This window comes from Exserohilum turcica, assembly GCF_000359705.1.
Source record: "Exserohilum turcica Et28A unplaced genomic scaffold SETTUscaffold_5, whole genome shotgun sequence".
Classification (NCBI taxonomy): Eukaryota; Fungi; Ascomycota; class Dothideomycetes; order Pleosporales; family Pleosporaceae; genus Exserohilum; species Exserohilum turcicum.
Genome location: NW_007360266.1, coordinates 111,713 through 118,528, shown reverse-complemented (window position 1 = coordinate 118,528; position 6,816 = coordinate 111,713).

The window sequence follows — 6,816 nt, the reverse complement described above, 5'->3', positions numbered from 1 at the left end:
CGCCGAGAGATCTGCTGATGATGGACGTTATAGGCTGCTGCAGCGCGTCGAATGCTCTTAAACTGGCCTGTACGATAGGCCTGAACTGCTAGAGTAAGCCTACCCTCTTGCTGAGTAAATATCACGTTCTGTTGTTGAGGCATTGTCTTTCGTACGTGAAGTTCGCGATGCCAAGAAAAAGTGGCACTCTCGGTGGGGTGGCACTCTCGGTGGTGGAATACGTTAATAACTTAGCACTTAATTTTATAATAACTTAGTAACTAAATAATACTTATCTAGTATAGAAGCTTAGTGTTTTATTTAGTGTAAGCTGTAACTACCGCTTACGTACGGCTCCGCTTATAGAGGCTTCGCGATAGGGCTTTAAAATAGGCCTCTAAGTGCCCGTTTTAGCTACCTTAACCGCCTAGCTATTGCGTAACATCTCTATCCTTTATACTACTTACCTCTCTGCCTAAATTTACTACTAAACTTAGGTGGCGAGAGGCGTAATAATAATTAGGGGCCCTATTATAGTTAGCTAACGCGATTATTATACTACGCTAGCTATAGCTTTTTAGTAAGTAGCTAAGAGTCTATTTTAGGCTTGTTTCTAGGGTATATAGAACACTAAAAATTAAGTAGTATAGCTAGTTCTTAAACCTTACTTTTTTTGCTTTTATAACTTCTATTTTAGCTACGTAACACTATAAAATTCTTATTAATATAATAGCTATTTTTACACACTGGAACTTACTATAGCATAGCTATATTATAGTAAGTAATATAAAATACTACTAATGTTTTAGCTAAGCCTACTAATGCAGACCTCTGCTAAGTGGTAGGCTAAATAGCCGCTTAGTGGTAGGACGAATAACTTTTGCCCGAGAACACGAGGCTTCGTCACCCTAGTGCTAGCAAAGGCCAACAGCGCCTCACCCGGCGGAGAAAATACGCACGACCCCATAAACCCGGAAGCTGCAGTGAAGTAACCTGTGCATCGGGGAAATGGTTGCATGGGCAAAAGTTATTCGTCCTACCACTAAACGGCTATTTAGCCTACCACTTAGCAGAGGTCTGCATTAGTAGGCTTAGCTAAAACATTAGTAGTATTTTATATTACTTACTATAATATAGCTATGATATAGTAAGTTCCAGTGTGTAAAAATAGCTATTATATTAATAAGAATTTTATAGTGTTACGTAGCTAAAATAGAAGTTATAAAAGCAAAAAAAGTAAGGTTTAAGAACTAGCTATACTACTTAATTTTTAGTGTTCTATATACCCTAGAAACAAGCCTAAAATAGACTCTTAGCTACTTACTAAAAAGCTATAGCTAGCGTAGTATAATAATCGCGTTAGCTAACTATAATAGGGCCCCTAATTATTATTACGCCTCTCGCCACCTAAGTTTAGTAGTAAATTTAGGCAGAGAGGTAAGTAGTATAGAGAATAGGGATATTGCGCAGTAGCTAAGTAGTTAAGATAGCTAAAATAGGCACTCAGAGGCCAATTTTAAAGCCTTATTATAAGGCCTGTATAAGTAGGGCCGTACGCAAGTAGTAGTTAAAAAATTAGGTAGGTAGCTAGGTAGGCGGGGTAAGCGGCTGGGTGGTATAGTAGTAGTAGAAGCCAGTAACATAGCTAGTAGCCTAGCTAGTAGCCTAGTAGAGCTATATAAGGCTGCTAGGATAGCTGCAGAGTAGCTATCCTAGCTAAAACTTAGTAGTGTAGCTAAGCTTAGTAGTAGTAATTAGGTGCTAGAGGCTGTAGTAGAGGTAGTATAGTAAGCTGCTCTAGCAGCTAGGCTTATGTTGCTATTTAGGCTAGTAGAGCGGCTACTAGAGTTACTAGATTATTAGCATCTACTCGCTTAAAAAAGCTCGGCTCACGCTACTAGCATAAGCTTTTTTTATATAATTTTCTTACTTATTTCTACTATAAAATTAGCATAAGCTTAAGAAGCGTTTAAGTAAGTTTAACTTCTAGAGCTCAAGATTAATTAATCTACTGATATAGATTAAAATCAAATAGCTAAAGCACCTTAGAGTTAAGGTTAAGCTTAGTAAGAAGATGCTAGTAAGGCATCCTAAGCAACAGCCTATACTAATTAGTATACGCTAGAAGCTAGAAGCTAGTTTCCTATATCTTTACTACTTTTGCTTAGGCTACAATAATCTAATTTATAGTGTCTTAGAGCGCGCAATAGATTATATAAAAACCTATCACACTAAAGATATAATCTTAGGTGTTATAATAAATTCTAGTGTCACTTTAGGTATTAGTTAGAATATTAGCTTTATAACAAGAGACGTAAAAGACCTATAGCTGCTAGAAAACTATTAATATATAAATACTAGAGCTTTAGATCTGTTACTTAATAACGTAGTAAGCGCCTTTATTCTTGCTATTAGTAGTAAGGCTAAAGTAAATATAGCGATTAATATAACAACTTACTAGTTTATTGTAGCCATTATTAAGCTAGTAATACTTTAAGTATACTATTATAGTCCTTAATTACTACTTATAAGCCGCTAGGTTAGTATTATAAATAGCTTATAATAGCCAGCTAAGAAGCTTAAAATAAAGCTTAAAAAAGTTATTCATTGCCTAGCAATTAACCTATATTCTACCTACCTAATTATAATTAAATTTAGTAGTGTAACGGGTCGAGTCCTATTAGACTGCGCACGCAACTACAACGCGCCCACCGCGCCAAAAAGGCTGGCACAAGATATCAGAGCTGCTGATATCGTTGCGTAGTTGATACATAAGATAGCCACCGCTATCTGTACTGTAGCGGGCTACCTAGCCCGTTACAAGTAGAAAGCTTAAGCTATAGGTAACTTGTAAAGTCCTTATTTAGATACTACTAATAGAAAATAACTATAAGCTTATTAAACACTTTTTTAAGAGTGTTAAGAAAGGCTTGATCCTAATCGCTTAAGTAGACGCGTATAGTGATTTTCTCTATCTTAAATAGGTCTTTCAAATAGCGTAGTACCTAGCTCAATAAGGCCTTATCTTCGGTGTAAATAAACGCAACGCTTAGGTGTATTATACAATTATACCTATTTAAACTAACTAAATGAAGAAAAAGATAGTTATATTTCTTTGTCTTATACGTGCAAATCATAATAAGCACGTCTAGCAACTTTTAAAGGTCTTAAAGTAGCGTAGGTAAATAAAAATAAGGTAAGTAATATAGTTCTTAGCGTTAACGCTATGCCTAGAGACACGTTAGAGAACTCTAGTGTTCTTAAAAAATACCGCTAGTAAGCTAGCGCAATAATTTTAACTCATCAGATAATTAGTATTAGCTATCTAGATATCTGTACACTAGAAGAAACTTAAATACTAAAGAACTATTAAAAGAGTTACTTACTAAAAATAACACTTATCCTGCTCTGTTGCCTTCAATAATAGGCCTATATACGTGTTTAGCCTTAGTTCTTAATAATAGAATACTATAAAATTGTTTTTAAGGTCTTGCTAAGTTATAAAAACCTTTAGAAACTACTTACGTAGTATTTAATAGTATAATTTAGGCCTCGCAATATAGCTTAAATTGACCTTAGCCCCCTAGCTAGCACTACTACTAGTGCCTTTTGATAATTTCTTATAAATACCTAAATAATATCTACCAGTAGGTAGTTATGGTGAAAACCTTTCCTTTTTTTATTTATTTTATGCTTTAATAACTTTTCTAATTAAAGTAGTCTTTTACTAAAATTTAAAAACCTATTTTATAGATTATTTTCTATAACGTCGCATTAACCTATAGGCATAGTATAGTACTATTTCTAAGCTTTCTAGCCTTACTTAAGTAGTTATATACTATAAAAAGTTAAATTTTCCGTTTACTTTCTTACCTTTTATAACTCTATAAAACGCTGTGTTCTTTTTCTTATACTTTAGCAATAGCTTTTGCTTTTATAAGGCTATTATATAGCACTTCTAGTAGTAAAGCATGCTTTTAAGTGCGTGTTAAAGCCTCTTACAAGTTACTAAGATTATATCTTATAATACTATACAGCTTACTTTAAGCCTTATAATAAGGCCTATACTTATTAACTAGCTAAGTACGCTAAAGTAGAAAAACGGTGCTAGCGATAGCTTTATAGGCTGAAGATAGAATAGCTTTTAGAGCTATAAGCTTATTAGGCTTATTAGAATTACTCTATCTTCTAGAGCTATTTAAATTAGCATTAGAGCCATCCTAAACAAACATATCTTTACTAAAGTCTAACTTAATTATATAGCAATCTAGCTATTTAGTAGTCTTAATAACATAAGTAGCGTTATAGCTTAAAAGTCATATAGTAATTAAGGAATATTAATAATATTCTAATAATTTATACGCGTTATATAGTAATAATGTAGGTGCATTAGAGGCTACTAGCTTGCTTAAAACAAATACACTAAACGTCTATACTAAATAGGTATTATCTAGTTACTAAGTTAGTTATAATATTTAGTGCTAACTTTATATAGTTTAGATGCGCCCGCACTAATGCAGACCCCTGCTAAGTGGTAGGCCAGATAGCCGCTTAGTGGTAGGACGAATAACTTTTGCCGGTTGCATGCTGATGATTACACCTAGAGCTTGTGGAATTAGGTTTCGATCGACGACACACGGATCGTAGCATGCGCATCACCTGCGCATAAAAATAGATTGTAAATTGCCGTCGCAGCCGGTGTTACGGTGTAACGTGTTCTAGTAGTAAGCTGCGCACGTCAGTAAGCTGCGTACCCCACCAAACCTAACGCGACTCGCCACACAACCACCACAATGCCACGACAGTAACGCTATATATAGACTTCCTGTGAAGACAGACTATATGTCGCTATAGCTTCCCATTATAATAATCTAAAATAATTATTGCCCGCACTTCAAGCACTATCCGCTTTTTCAAGTATACACTCTTTAAACGCACCTATGAAGTGTATAGATATGTGTACGAACGTGGGCAGATTGTAGATAGTTGAAAGAGTCCAAGTTTTTCTGAGACAGGGTTTGCTAATACTTTTCTTCGTTTCAACTTTGCATAGGCTGAGCATAATAGCTATTATGATATCGTGTAATTACTAAGAAATTTATGTAGAAAAAGGTCAGAAGCAACCAAATATTTAACTAACAACTATAGTTAGTAGGAAAAGACTTCCCCTCGCTAGCTATAAGTACCTTGCTAACTCTGACTTATACTATATATTCAAATACCTAGTACTAAGAGTATAGCCTTTTGATTCTTTTACTTAATCGCTTATACCAAGGGTGTAGGCTATATTAGGGCAAATGTAGTATAATCGTGATGGCTATTGTATGAAAAAATATTAGGCTGATGTAAAATATCTATGCGTAGTGTTGTTGTTAAGCGAACTAACAAAAGACAATAGCATTACCCCCCTATATAGCTATAACAACATCTGAGAATATTAGCATTTAGAATAACAGCTAGTGATCCTAAAAAGGTTAGCTATAGCTTTTATAAGCTGAACTATGTTAGGTACTATTGTTAGTACTACTAGTAACTCAGACACAGAATAGTAAAGTAAGGGCTTAATAGTAGTAGTAGGTAGTTTTATATTCTAAGATAAATTCTTAGCCTCTGTTTTGATTAAGGTTTATAATAATATACTATAAGCTAGCTAAGACACTTTTAATTAAGCTTCCTCTTATAGCTAATAATGATAATAAGCAGGCCTAACAAGCTAAGCGTACAATTACTTACGCTATCTAAGCGGTAAAAAGGTAGTGTCGTGGAGCGTTATTCACCTCCAGCTGCGTGGGTACTCTATAGCTATACAGATTCTATTATAAGTAGTCTAATAGTTATTCTAACTACTACTATAGTATATAGGCCTATATTCTAATAAGTATTTCAAGAATATAATTATCTATTATTTTTACATTAATATTATCTATTTTTATTCTATTTTCTCTACTCTTTAGTTTTATACTTATCTTCTAGCGCTATCCAACGACCTTTGAACTACTCAAATATACCTCTTAGTTACTCTACTATATCTCTCTTTTATTTAGGAAGAAGGCATTCTCTTCTTCAGATATTACTTAAATAGTATCTACTCTTTTAAAATCTAAATACAAACTTACCCTCACTTTGAATATCAGTAACAAAAAATTTATTTTTTGATTACTATTCTATAGCTTTTCGTTATTGAGTCTTTTATTAGTAGTCTAATTTGTACTCTTATTTTTATTTCTCTTTTTAGTTTTTTAAGGCTAATTCTACTTTTTCAGCTGTCAACTATTTAACTCATAATATAACTTTACTTTTGCTTCTAAGAAATATTTAAATATAGTTTTATTCAAGTTTACTTAGTTTATTACTTACTACTGTACTTTTTTTTTACTTATTGATTATTATAAAGCTATAAAGTAGGGGTTAGGCACTATCACTATTTACTTAGTATAGATATACTTTTTTCCCTATTCTTATTATAATAGAATTTCCTTTTTTCTTCTAATTACTACTTTCATACTTTATTACTACTTACTTATTTAAGCATTATTTTATAACTAACGTAGTTCACAAGCGAGTCGCTCACCCAAGCGAGTCGCTCACGCCCCACCAGCGCGTCGACGTCGAGACGTTATCACGCACTTTCATCACAGTCAATAAACTATTACAATAACGTATGTGGCAAGCGAGCGCCGCAGGCAAGCGAGCGCCGCACCCCACCAAATCTGCGCACCTCTATGAGCCTGTAGTTCCACCACAATATAGTTGTTTTACTACATATTAACATAATAGATTAAGCAGTACCTAGAGTATCTTTCTTGCACGTACGCGAGTTATGGCCAGTCTCTCTGC